The sequence below is a fragment of the Pipra filicauda genome, unplaced genomic scaffold, assembly GCF_003945595.2.
Source record: "Pipra filicauda isolate LSUMZ 115617 unplaced genomic scaffold, ASM394559v2 scaffold473_size681673_pilon, whole genome shotgun sequence".
Taxonomy (NCBI): Eukaryota; Metazoa; Chordata; class Aves; order Passeriformes; family Pipridae; genus Pipra; species Pipra filicauda.
This window is the reverse complement of record NW_024104613.1, coordinates 482,399-497,479: the sequence shown is the minus strand read 5'-3', so window position 1 is coordinate 497,479 and position 15,081 is coordinate 482,399.

Here is a 15,081-nt window from a genome sequence, read left to right as displayed (position 1 = left end):
AAAAAGTTAACACTTAGCCTAAAGAAAATGGCCTCAAAGTTGTATTTGCCAGTTTTTTCATAGTTGTTCTTTTGGACAGAAATGTCTATCCTGGTTCAAGACATTTGTTATTCTCCAAAACTACCAAATCACCGCTCAGCCCAAGGAAGTGGTGAGAAGAAAATATTTTTTTTTAAGTTACTCCTCTAGGACTGTGCAAGTAGCACACATTTTTTTGGAGACATAAAATATCATAGAATCATTAAATAAAGGATGGGGTGACTGTGAAAACTTTGCCAACTTGCTTTTTCGATAATTCAAGATAATGCAAAGTTTGTGTGCAAGAATTTGTATTTTCAAATGACTCCAGGCTGCAGAAAGACTTATATTTTGTTTCTGGAGGATTTGAAAACATGATTTTTTTTTTAATGTCTTCCATTATTACACCTAAGCAATGGGTGTAGTACTTCGCTTCTTCTACTTCACTCTTTTTTCCAGATAGTACAATACAGATGACAGTGCCATTATGTCCTCAGTGATTTCATCAACAAAACATATGCCAACACAGAGGTCATTTTTTCCCCCAGTTATTGAGAGAGAGTCAAAGGTAAATGTAAAGGTATATTTTGTGAGATATAGAATGGTATTTTGTGACATACTGAAATGAAATGGACCTTCAGTGGGATCATACCAGCATTTAGACCACAGTTTTGTGACCAATGGTCTGTGCTAGACACCTCAAAATAAGATAAGAGATTGCAAGTCCTTGTCAGAAATTTCTCTGCAGGGAAGTCGCACCCTTCAAGAATTGTCTTAAAAACTAGGCAAAAGGGTGTTTCATTCCCTTTCAAACAATTAAGTTTTCAGTATTTCATATTCTGTCTCTTAGTAGCCTTGTACTCCTATTAGTGCAGTCATGTACCTGGTATAATTTGGTTTCACTGAGATTAAGAAACCCATTTGCCTTCTGGACTCCTGTTAGAAGTTCTGAAAACTTTTACTTGTATGGGTTCACTTGTTCCCAGTGTACAGAATCTGTGGTTTCTGGACCCGTACATTTCATCTGTTTTATCAAAGGAAAAAAAACCCATAATTTTTCTCTTTGACCATCAGGAAAGACATACTAGCCAAAAAATATGGTATATTTTCCTTTTCATATAGGCTTCTAGTCTAACAGGGTAATTTAATTTTTGGGTTTTGACACTGATGAAAATGAAGAATTTGCTGTTGCCATTGTTTTCTAAGAGTTCTGCCAGACTGCCAGTGTGAGTTATGTGACTAAAAGCTTTTAGTAAATCAACAAATAGTTTAAGTTAGTATTAAGTTAGTATTGTAGGCTTCCTCTGTCTCTGCTGGAAGTAACTCACAGTGCCAATCATCCTTTCATGAGACAGAGTCTAATGGTGTATAGCTTAATGTAACATGAAAGTCTGTTTAATAGCAAGCTGTTGACAGAAGCATCAGTGCTCACTTCTTGCCCCCAGGCAGTCATTCCTGACCTCTTGCTTGCTTTAATGCACACGTGACTTTCAGTGAGTCAATTTACAGAGCTGAACAGCAAAAAAAAACTCCAAACCCTCTACTTTGAAAGATTAGGACTTGGGAGTGAGTGGGTGGGGAGTTTCACTCCCCAGATCATACAGAATCAGAAAAATACTAGGGCACATACAGCATTGGGAATGTGCAATAAGGAACATCAGTGGGAGCAGAGACAGTACACTACTGAAACACTAGATAACTTGAGCTATATGTATCATAAAACTGCATTGTAAAATGACTGATACCATCTCTATAATGTGAGATAGGTGGAAACCCAAATTTAAAATGGACAGTGCTTAATTTATATCCCTTGACTGATGAGGAAGCCAAGGGAAAAATAAATTCCAGCTACCCACAAACCCATGGCTAGAAACTCTACTAGGGTGACTAAAATATGTCATAATTCAAAATTTTGTTTTTTCAGGAAAATAAACTGTCGCCGGGACAGAGAGATTTCTCTGAACAATTTTTCCTGCACTCTGTAGGCCTTGCTTGCCATGGAAGTGACAAGCGTGTATTGTTTATACTTATAGACTGTGTGAAAATATGTGATGCTTATACTTGTTAGCTATGTGTCTAATTATAAGGTTTGAGAACATAATATGTTTATAGTAAGAAAACCTTGAGAAACTGAAGATGATGAAACACCTGCAAATTTAGTAAAACCCTAAAAGCAGATTAATTAGAAAGAGGTTTCTATGCCAAGGATGATTTCAGATCGCGTGGACAGAACATCAGGTCCAATGAACTGGAGACATGAGACGCGTGCACAGACTGAGCTATCCAATCATCTTGTTATAAGCATGTACCCTGAGCAAACTAAACTGTATAAAAGTTAACTGATTTAAATAATAAATTGACATATTGCCGACCATAATGGCCTGTGAGCATTATGTTCATGCCTCCCCATCGATAATAAACCATTTTGACCTTTTTTCCTAAACAGAAACAAGATTTGAAAAATAAATATAGAATATTTTTTTATTTGGAAAAGAAAGAAAATTATATACAATATGTTTTAAAATTAAAATTGAATTCTATTTTTTTTAAAGTCTTATCTCAAAATGTTCTCTCTGTTTAAAACCTATACTTCAAAAGTTTTTTGGAAGAAGAGTTGGGGTTTTTTTAAATCCATGCAATCTCACCAGAAATACATTTTGTCAAAATGTTGCTTCAAATATCTACAAAACAGTAATGAATTGTTTACAAGAACTTTTCTTCTTAATATTATTGATGGATTCATACAATTTTTAGCAGTTACTAAGCACAACAAAAAATAATTTTTTTTTTCTAGGAAAGCTGCTTATTTCTCCAGGCTATCACATACATTTTGGTCTTAGCAGTCCACATAAATCCTATAGTTTTCATGAATAATTTTCTTTTCTTTGTACTTTTCTTTTAATTACATGCTTTTAATCTAATGTATCTGTACAGTCTATTCTAGAGAATTCTTTTGTTATCTTTTCTGTTTTTTAGATTTCTGAGTCTGAGTTTCCCAGATTACTGCTCAGTTTAATAACAGCATTTCTTTAATTTTGCTGTTCTAAGACATTCCTTCGTATTTGACACATACCTGTGTCATGTGACAATACTGAATCACTCTCAAAATACTTCAGCACCATAAAAGCTAAAGTTAAAGAAAATTTGACACTTTAAAATAACCATCTTTGACATGGCCTGGAAGATGCTAAAAGCAGCATAGAAACCCATAAGAAATTAACATACTTGAAATGCAGCATAAAAATGTGACTGCTGTATATCTGTGTGTTATGGAAGAACAAATTGTTATTTTTTTCCCCAAACATCATAAACTAAGTCTTTGACTGCTTAGTCTGCAGATGCATGGGGCTCATAATGTGTAAATGTGGCTGGTGGTATAAAAATAGACAAAGGTTTACCTGAAAATTAGGTGATATTGCAAATTTTTCTTTTAGTTTATATTTCAGTAAAGAGCACAGTTCAGTATAAGCTTCATGACTGTGAAAATAAATAGAAAAAGTAATACCAAAGGAAAAATAAAGTAATAATGAAAAAAAGGTAATTACTACCCCACTTTTTATCCAGATGAAATGTATTTTCCTTAGTAACTGAACAACCATGCTACCCTGTATTAGCATGTTATTTGTTCTTTCCATGCTTTAAAACCTGGATCTAATTAGAGTAACCAGTTGAAAATTAGTTATTGTTGTGTTGGTGATTTATCAAATTAAATTATTATTTTAACTGTATTTTACTTTTTAAACAATTTACTTCTCTGTAAAACTTCTTTTTAAGTGTCACTGAATTACCTAGGGGTTTAATAAAGAATATTTTTAATTTTGCTGATGGGAGGAGGGTAAATTTAAATTTTGTGCTTTGCAAACCGTTTCTATTTTAACAGGCAAACTTCCAAGAAGAAAAATATATGATCTATCCAGTCCACAGACAAAATATTTCTATCACAGTCCATACCTGTCACAAATGGCCCTAACATTAAATGATTCTGTGTGTTGCAACAGAAATGTCATCACTCTGACAAGCCATTTCCCAGATCCAAGGGTAAGGTCCAGATGAGCCTTCAATTTGTGGTTCAAATGATCATTTCAACAGGTTCAAATTAAGCAAACTCTAGAGCCTCTAGCTCTAGTAAAGAAAGAGCAAGGAAAAAAAACCTGCCCGATTCCTCTGGTGTCTGAAATGCATCTAAAATTTTTTACAAACAGTACTTTGCTTGCTGCAAGTTGAATACAGAAATCCTGCTGAAGTCACACTAAAGATGTGAATTGCACTGGAAACACATGACAGAAGTCATTAATTTAGTCCTGTTTACTTTATCATCCCCATTGCATAATTACCAGTTTATTTCAGAAGCCATTTCTGAATATATGAAGAATCAGAAGGTAGTAGTCAGTATGGGTCAGTAAAAGTGAAATCACATTTTTCCAACCTAATTATCTTCTGCAATCACATGAACAAATTGGTGGATGAGGGGAGAACAGTGGATCTTGATTTTGGCAAGGCCTTCAACACCATGTCACATAATGTCCCCCTAGGCAAGTTAGCTAAGTGGACAGCCAAAAGTATTTAAAACTGGCTGAAATGCCAGGCTCAAAGAACTGTATTCAGTGGCACAAAGTCCAGATGGAGCCAAGTTCCAAAAAGCGTATCTCAGGGATCCAAATGGGTTCATTCATATTTAAATTCCTCATTAATACTCCTCATGGACGAGACATCAGAACTAGAGGTGTCTTGTCAATGGTACCCAGTGACAGGACAAAAAGCAGTGGCTCAAAACTAAAATGCAGGAGATTCCATTAAAAAAAAATTAAAAAAAAAAACTAGTCTGTAAATTAAACTGCAGACTACTGCTTTCTCTGGGACAAAACCAAAGCTCATTAAACTCTTGTATCCAATTCAACTTTTTCTGATTCTGGAACTTCCTTTCTTATACATAATTTGTCAAGTTAGAAACAAAACCAAGCAATACCTGATTTTAAAGTAAATATCAAACTGCAGAGCTAGAGGTTTTACCAATGCAATTGTTTCCCTTATGGCATTGTTCTGTGACATTTATTCATATATATGTTGTCATGACAGTTTTTGCATAATTCAGGAATTTTGATAATATTACAATCATGAGCTGTGGATTGGCAGACATAATTAGAGGTGTGTGCTTTGGGAGTGGATGAGAAATAAATTAGAAAATTATAAAACTTTACCACATACTTCACTACAGCTGAAAACTATTATTATGGGCTGTGTAATATAAACAGGCTGATATACAACACAACAAAGGCATCTCAGGCTATTGATTCGAACAGTAAAAAAGTATTAAGTGTAATTAAGGTTGGCTTATTTCTTTTTCAACCATGCATTACTTAATTGCCCTCTGAAATGGCGTGACTTAAACTTAGTACTAACTGTAGCAAAAAAAAAGTTACAATAAGGAAAGAAAAAGGTGGTTATAAGGAGCCATTATGACAATTTTGGTCATGGTCTGCCATATTTTTAGGTTTAATGAAGTCCAGAACATTTTAATTACTCTGACTTCCTTAATGTATCAAGTGTTTTCCTTGCATTAAATTCTATGCTAACTGTCTGAACTATCTTTGAATTTGAGTGATTCTTCTGTCATTATAGGTGAATTTTTCTTTCCCTCTCCTTGCATGTACAAATCCAAGTAACATATATAAAACATGCTTTTTTTTTTTTTTTACATTCCAGATAAAAAGGAATCCACAATGAGAAAAACTGCTGAAAAACTGTTCATGTTATTGCAATACAGAGAAGGAGCAGAAGTTATCATACAAAATAAAAAGGAATTTTATTTAATTAACAGGTTTCCTAGGATTATTTTTTTTTCCCCGGCATTCTGGTTTTTAGCCATGTGCATGTACCTTTCTTCTCTATATTGACATATTTTATCAGAACTCAATAGAAGTACTCACTTGCAAAAAAAAAAAATATAGACTTATAAACATTCACAATTTTTTTTATATTAGCAATTATAACTGGTAAATAGAAACTCTCAATCTGATCACTAGACATTATCTGCTGCAAGATGTGCACTGGAAAAATTTCAACAAAGAATTATTGCGATATTTGATTCATTTTACTGTTGAAAGCTACTTTTGGGTTTGTATTACAATTAGAAGCGTAGATAGTAGAATTCAAGTGGAGAAGGGAGGCAGAATTTGAGATAAACTTTATTCCGAGGCATGGAAAGAAATAAACTAATTGAAATTTTGGGCAAAAGAAAAAAATTGAAGAGTAAGAAAATCTTTTTAGAAAGAACAAATCTCATTTGTTTTTGCTTTACATCCTGACAGTGTGACTTTTGGGGCTGGACACACTATCTGCATGTTTATATTTGGCACAGCAGTGAGTGGAAATAATACACTAGTAGTGTTTGAGTTTCCTTAACTCCTTACTTTACAGGGCCAAGCTATGGATTTTGCAGCTAAAATTTATACTTAACTTCCATTAAATTCATATTTTTCTCATAATTTCATTATGTGTTATTTAATGCATGTTCCTATGGAACTTTTAAAAAATGTAGTAAATTAGCAGCATTTCTCCATGTTCTTTAATAGTGGTTGGTTTACCTGAAGCTTCATGCTTTTTTATGAAACATCTTTTCATCACAGTGTCTAAGGTAGCAGCCAAACCAGTATTATGAGGTCAATTTTCCACAGCATGGGACTAAGCAGCTGATAGGCAGATCCTTCCATGTGACAGGGTTATTACTGAGGACTGGAGTTCATCATTTTGTTTTCCTTTCACATCAACAATATCTTCATGCCTGCCTTTGGTTTAATCATATTCAAGTGAAGTTGTGAGGGAACAGAATAGCAGCACTCCTTTAGGCAACGTAGAAGTAATATGGCTACAAGTAAGTTTCTGCAGCAGTAGTGAAACTTGAGGGGACTTAGAACTGAAACAAGCCTCTAAATTACCTTTTAACATGTGTTAGGCTTAACATTATGCTCAAGGAAAGGCAACAATGGAGCTATATGAGAAGCTGATTCATGAGCAGCTGGCTTAGGGCTGGACCTCCAATTCCAGAACTACCTTCAGACAAAGGAATTTTCTTCTGGCAGAGCAACAGGTCTCATTACACAGTACACAGACAGCATAGGCAGCCACTGAGACAAGACAGCTCTGAGACATGATCTTTCAGTGGACTGAATACACAGGGTCACAGGCAATTCATTTTTCAGAGTGGTACCTTTAGAACTTCCCCACAGAACAGCCACTGTAGGAGCTATAAATCGTGGCATTAAGAACGTAATCCAAACAGTTTGTTCTATCTAGACTTGGGAAGTGGCATGTCATTTCACCATCCTTACATATTTCCTTCAAAACATGAAAACCAAAACTGAGTACAAGATTTAGTTCTTGTTACATTGTATTATCACCATGTAATAACTGACATCTCAAAAATATAATTTCTCAAGGACTGAGGAAAATATCTGGTTTGGCACTATTTTTAGAATAAGTCTATGAGCTCTGTTTTTCTCAAACATGCAGTTGTTTCAGTTACATTTTAAATAGAAGACAGTAGCAGATCGATACTGATTGGGAAGCCTTGTGCCAAAATAGCTCAAGTTTACACTCTGAACAGCAAAGAGAAGAGAAGTGTAAAATCTTAGAAACAGTCTCATTATTACCCTTCAGCCATAAGTACAAAAAACAATTCCAAAGAAAGGGATGTGTATATGATGGTACAGTGTGGGTTAAGGACTATCCCATCTATATCAGCCTTTGAGTCAAGTGGTTGGGAAGGCTTGTGTCATCTCTGCTCATGCTAACACAGAATAAGAAAGGTCAAAGATCTCTCTACTCTTCTTCCCATAAACCTACCTACCTGTGTAGGTCTTTCACAAGCAAACTATCATGAGTAAGTCATGGAGACCAAAAAGCGAAGAGACCTGTGGGGAAATACAGAACAGTGTCTTGTTTCTTACGTCTCTGTGGACTGGCATAACACCTTGATCTGCATTCTGTTTTTTAGGATCTGCTAAGAGTGTTTCCAAGTGTTTGACAAACAAAAGTGTGACTTTTTTGCACATAGTATTTGCTTAAAACTAGGGTCTGCAAGCCCAGAAAAAAAAAAAAAAAAAAGAAAAAAGAAAAGAGATCATATAGAAGACATTGAAACATCCTCTTATTATTTCAGTAATTGCCACACTAATATAAAAAATTAATTCTGTAAGATAAGGTCCATGACACGAACAAATAACTTGCTATTACACATAATCTCAGTGCCACGCATCTAGGCATGCACTTGAGCCCTAAGAACACATGGAGGTTAGTGAGGGAAAAAAACCCATCTGTTCCAAAGGTAGGGAAAAAGTGTTGCAGAAACATCATCTCCTTAAACAAGCATTTCAATAAATGCAAATGTAGAAATGTTACTTCTGCTTACACTCTCAAGAGGTTTTTCGGGATGTGTTTTTGAAGCAAGTTAAGCTGAGACTGGATGTGGCACTTAGTGCCATGTTCTAGTAACCAAGGCAGTAGTGGATCAAGGGTTGGACTTGATGATCTCAGAGGTCACTTCCAACTCGGTTGATTTTATGATTCTATACTGCGCAGTGACTTGGAGTTTGGTATATCCAGTTTTTGCTCTGTACATAGGCAACTCCATCCAAGCCTTTAAAATAGTAGACTAATAAAGGATTAGTCTACTAATAATTACCTTTCCTCTCTAAAGTGGAATTCAAATTAATTTATTTAGCAAAAGTTGATGTGTCTTGTCCAGCCTTGTTTTTCAGGCTCTCAGCAGTAAGTGGAGTGATCCATCTCCTCTCAGCTTCCGAAATAGTTGCAATGATTTGCCCTTGAGGAGGTATGCCCTTCTTCACTGATGAATAGATAAAATAATTAGCTTAGAGTAGCCTTTTTTAACAGTTGGAAGGTTGAAAGGAAATCTGACAAATTACCTGGAGCATTTCCCTGAACATGGATAGCTGTAGTAAAAGAGGTTGGAGAAGTATTATTTTTAAACAGACGTTTCTCATTTGATTTTTGTCAGTCTGATCTGCACTATCTGTCATAAATAATGAATAGTAAAGGTAACAATTAACCAGTAACTGCTAGTTACTCCTGAGAAAAGGCTGAAAAGATTAGCTAACCCATAAACCTTCAAATGTATCAGACTGAGTGCAATTTTATAATAAATTTGAAACATAAAAAAAAGCTTGTGGCAAAGTCTCCTTTGCTTCTGTTCATTACTGATAGGACTGTCTGTGAAAGAATATATTGATTGTGAAAACATTAACTATGATAATAAATATATGTATTTAATTGCTGGAAGAATCACAGCCTAATCTAATTCCCATAAAAAATCTTCTCTTAAAAAATGAATCATCGGCTTTTCTGTGTTGTGGTGGGATTAATGTTTAAACTGGTGAACTGATATTCATTCATCACTGGGTTTATAAATATTTGGTAAAAAAAGCTTCAAAGTACACCTACAAGATAAATCACATAAGACATATAACAATTGAACCAAGCTTCATTTTCCTTGTAAATGTGTGTATATGCTAATAACCATAATCAATCACACACGCCAGTGTATACCTAAATAATGCATATTTTCCACATTGCATAGTTTCACCAAAGGGGGTTTTTTACATGAAATATAAAGCACAGGAACTTGGACCAAGATCAGTCTATACATGCCTCTGTGATCTCCACTGGAAGGGGGTATTGAGATCTTCTAGTCATCTGATATTTCCATCATAGAGCTAGATCCTTGTTCTAGTTGCATGGGCGAAAGTGAGGAACACTTGCACCAAAATAAGGAAATCGCCTTTGTTTTTGTCAGGTTGGGTAGGACTGTTTTGGGTTTGGTTGCATAGTTTCATTCTGTAACACAGAACAACCAAAATCCTTAAATGTACTGATTATATATTTAAAGCACAACCTAAAAACAGGCAGGATCTCAGTGACCAGTCCAGTCACCAGATATTTGGGAAAACTAACTCAAAGTTATAACTCCTCTAAATAATTTCTCTAATCCAAGGTATAGTCACAATTTATGTAATATAGAGTAACTCCAACAGGAAAGTGCCCCGCTTTACAGTATAGTGTATACAGTATTTTTTTAAATCTGAGGAGGTATTTAATGTGCAAATATTGATTTAACCACTAATCTATTTTATTTCTCCTTAATATCTCTATACTGAGGCTGAGAAAACTTTATTGTTGATGATAGTTTAAAATTATCAGATTCTCTAATAATAACTCTGCAGAATAAATATCCTGAGCTTTGGACAGACTTCATTAGGCCAAATGTGATTTAAAGAGAAAACAGGTATACTCAAAATGATAAAAAGATTGAATCAATAATGCAATGAAATATGCAAACATAAATCTAAATGTTCCTTTTGTCAATATTTGAAGATCTGCCGATAGTCATCATTAACAAAATCCTTGCAACTCATATTCACACACTTCTCAGTCAAAAGCACCTCTGAAGTCAGACCTTCAGAAAACAACAATATTTTTGTCTATGTTTCATGAAGTAAAAGTAACAGCTTGTAGTAACCTGAAATAAAAATCAATTTGAAATTGGGCTGTCTCACACAGAGCATCAGGACAGTTGAGGGAGTTGTGCTTTCTTGTTCTCAAACTAGGTTTAGTCACAAAAAAATTTTATTATTATTATTATTATTATTATTCCACATAAAGAGTCACCTTGAGTCAAAACACAGAGACCCAGCAGTGGTGACAGCCTTGTCCATTCAGCAGTTGAGCAGCTCAGATTCAACTGGGTGGGGAGGGGATGCATCACCACAATCCATCCCATGACTAAAGTCGGCTTCTCTAGGCCTCTACACTCACATTGCCATTCACATTTAGTGCATGGATCTGGCACAGCAGCAGACAAAGAAAATATGATAAGCCCTGTTCTTGCCAGCGTGCTCTGAAACCTGGCCAGCAGCCCGGAGAGTACCGTAGAGTACAGGAGGCATGGCCTCCAGGTTCATGTTTCCCTCCTGGGTGTAGGGCTAGCCAGTTTCCTAGGATTTCCAGATACGCCAAAGCAGTACTCAGTCTCCTGAAGGAAGCACAATATAATCCCTTCTCACAATACACTTGGAGACAGTAAACCCATTCTTGCTGTATTTTATGCTGCAATTTAAGGGTAACATGATTAAGGAATCTTTTAACTCCCATGTAGCTTATTCAAGCAGTGGAGAATATACTTTTCCTTACGATTTTACACCTTTATATAGCACAGTCCAAGTGCTTCCCCAGAAATGTCTATAAGTGTGTGGGCAGGTATTGCTAAAGCTGGGAGCTTTGCCAGGTGAGCCAAGGAGATTGCATTGTCAGATAACCCAAATGGAGATGCGTTAAGTTTATCCTTGATGGAAACTGCAATCAGCATTACTTACACAAGAGATGAATTTATGAGTCAGATTCTACTTTCCTGGTAATAACACTTTCTGAAAAGTCAGTTAGTGTACCATTTCAAGGTTGGAAAACATGACACTTGTTTAAATCAAGTCTGATTTTTTTTTCTTTACCAACAGAGCCATAATCCAATAAGCCTCCCCCCCTTTTTTTTTATGAGAACAGTAGCACTGACAACATAAAAACGTTCCTTTTTAAAGTAATCTAAGATATTATATTTTCTCCAAACTGCTTTTGTTTGCAGCTCTATTTTTCATTAACAAAAGTTTCCCCTCATTTCTGGAAGAGTGTGTGTGTTTGTGTCAGATACATTTTTAAATTTTTTCCTTCATAATTTAATACCTCATAAAATCTCAGCTTGCAGATGGTGATGAGAATGGGAAATCACTAGGAGGGTGTGTTTCTGTTCACATTGGAATAAATTTAAATTTTTGTTTCCTAACGTTTTTCTGAATTGTTCCTCAGTCTAGGAGCTCATGGTTCCAAACTCATCGTATGACCCTTTGGAAAGTACAGAGGGATAAAAGATATTATTATATTGTGAGCCTTCTCCCTTTCTCCTCCAAGAAGAGTTACAAGTGGTCCAAAACAATACCGAGTATCCCACAGAGATGGCTTCATATGCTGACCATATGGTGACTTGTAGATCTGGCAGAAATGAAGCATTTAGCCCAGTCAAAGCAGGCACATAGAAATTGACAAAAAAAACCCCAATCTGATCTTGCCCAGCTGGCAGTTACGGACAGTCTAGCACACTGTGTGTTTCCAGACCTCTGCAGGGACATGACTGCTAGTTTAGAGAGAGGTACTCCAAGTCCTGTCTTCACTGTGTCTCTTAAAGATGAGTCAACCTGCAGAAAGACACACAGGACTCAGCAACAAGAATGGAATAAGTAGATCAATATGTGACTGTGGATAAGAGTATAATAAGTGGTCTCGACGTTATTATACAGTATGATATTTCAAAGTTGTCTAGAGAGCTCAATGTTGTCAGGTTGGACACATTTTTTTTTTCACTGTACTTGTTCACACTGAAGAAATTCACCTTCGTTTAATCTTTAATGCTCTATGAATGAAGACATGAATAAAAAATCTCTTATCCCCTTTCCTTGAAACTGCCATGTTTTTTGAAAAGCTCCCTGTGCCACACCAGTAGATAAAGAAGAACACAGAAGATTAGGTCAAATGAGCAGGTGAAACTTTTCCTTTAAATGTCTGGCAAATAGAGAAATATCAAGTAGAAACATCCCTCCTAATTCATCCACAGGCCTCTTGGTATCTTTGCTGGAGTTACAGGACTTGAAGCCCGGCAAGAGATGTTGTGGATGCCCCATTCTTGGAAGAGTCTAAGAAAGTTTTAATGGGGTTTTGAGCAACCTGATCTAGTGAAAGGTGTCTCCTGCCCATGGTAGGGGGCTTACACTAGATGATGTTTAAAACTCCTTTTCAAAGTACCAAAACAATTTGATGGTTCTATATTTCTATAGTTTGCTGTAGTCTACCTAATGCTCAATTCAGACCTCAGACACAAGTCAGAGCTAGTCTGAGAAGAAACAATTCTCTCTATATTTTCCTTTTCAATTTCAGGACATGAGCTACAGAGATATATATGGTTACTTGTGAAACTTCCCATCACTGTCACTGCATAGCTTGTTTGGCTGAAAGGTCAAATTAACTGTGAATTTAAAATCTACATTTATACTTAACCTACTCTTCTCCTGCTGAAACACACACATAGTTTTTTAGCATATATTCATTCATCAGATTTGAGCCATCATATCTTCAAGTAGTAGAAGTTCCTAAGGTATACAGGCAGAAAATATGAAAGAATATATTAACAAAACAGAGATTTATTATTGTATTTGGACCTAACTAGGGACTCTGATGAAAGGGCTTGAGCCAAACATTTTAATTTCCTTTTCACTATCAAACATAGAAATGAGACTCTTTGGTATAATTGATTGTTCAATAAAGTTATATTTCCTTCATCTCGATGATTTTTTTTCTTTAATTCTTTTGCATGATTCTTTCCCATGCAATGTAAGATGCTTGGCTGGATTTACCAGCTCAACAATATTGTAACTTTTTAATAGCTCTGTGAATTCTTCTCAGCAAGCTCCCTTTGTTTGTCCTGTAATTTGCTGCTTTATTACATCCTTATTCTGGTTTTAACAGTGACTCAGAATTTCATTTCTAATCCAATCACTAGATTAGAATAATGGACTAAAGATTATTTCACTTAATGTTAATTTCACTTGACTCTAGCTATCTCAAAGTAGGTGTATGGACTAATTAATAATGTAGGATCACTCTGTAAGCAACTGATACACTTTTTGCAGAATATGACGTCTATCACTCTGAAGCAAATGTGCAAAACATGGGAAAAGAAAAAACCCTGGAACTACTTTTTTTTTTTTACTGACTAATGTAAGAGCATAAATATTTACCTCATATAGGAATTTAACATTTAGAGTAGATTTTAGGATAAGCTGAATAAGGTTATCTCTGCCCTGATTGAAGATGGAAAAACTGTTTTTCCTTAATTACGCAGTGAAAACACACAGCACCTAAAACACTTTTTCTTAGTCACTCCCTAGAGCAAGTTGAACACTAGTTGAGCAGTTAGTCTGATCAAATTTAACAATGCTTATGTACTTATTAACAAGAAAATTATATAGTATGGTTTTTCTGTCATTTTCTGTAGAATTAACTAACCATTAATTGGCATAGGTGGCAACATAATGTCTTAAATTTTTAAGGAATCCACAGTGGACAAGAGCATCTTACTAGAGTCTGGTCTTGTGGAAGATTAGGTCCATTTTCTCTTCAACTATAGGAACTGAAGAAGTGAGACAGACACGTCAAACATTGCATGATAAAATGCAGATATTGTTTGCCTTACCTAGAGATTTGCTGGATAGAGCACCATGTAGCCAAACCCCACAGCTGGAAGAAAAATGCGTACTTGAGTGTGTAGTTCCTTTCGCAAGCACAGCAGCTGCCTCCTTTCTCCTAGTATTATGCTCCATATTAAAGTCATTAACCTATTAAGCTTTATGAGGATTACGATAAGAGAGCAATAGCCTATTGCTATGAATGAAGTGTGTGAATCCTCACATTCACAGTATCTTCCAGAAGGCAAACTATTTGACACAATTAAGCATGAAAGAAAATTATTATCCTGTAATAAGGCCCTGACTTTATATATTCAATAAGAATAATCTCCTCCGAAATAGAATCATATACACCCTTTCTGGAGAATTTTGCAGCCTAATATGTTAGAAAACGAACTGTTTGCCAAGGGAACCTCTTCAGAAAAGACAATAGGGGCAGCCAGGGAAATATGCCTTGTCGATAATAACCAAACCACCATAATTATATATTTACTGAAAGCAATTAAATAAATAATAAAGTTGTCCTCGTTAGATGGAACAAACCAGAAAGCTCCCTCCAAGCTATAGAAATTTGACACCACTTAAGTATTTTATTCTTAAATGTAGAACTCAGTACATCATCAAACAGAGACACTAAAAAAAAAAAAATAAAAAGGAATAAATAGTAGAAGCAAAAAGAAGAGATACAGCTGACAACAAGAACCTTTTACAGAAAGAATAAGATATTCACACTGAGAAAAGATATTCTGAACCTTAAAGGACT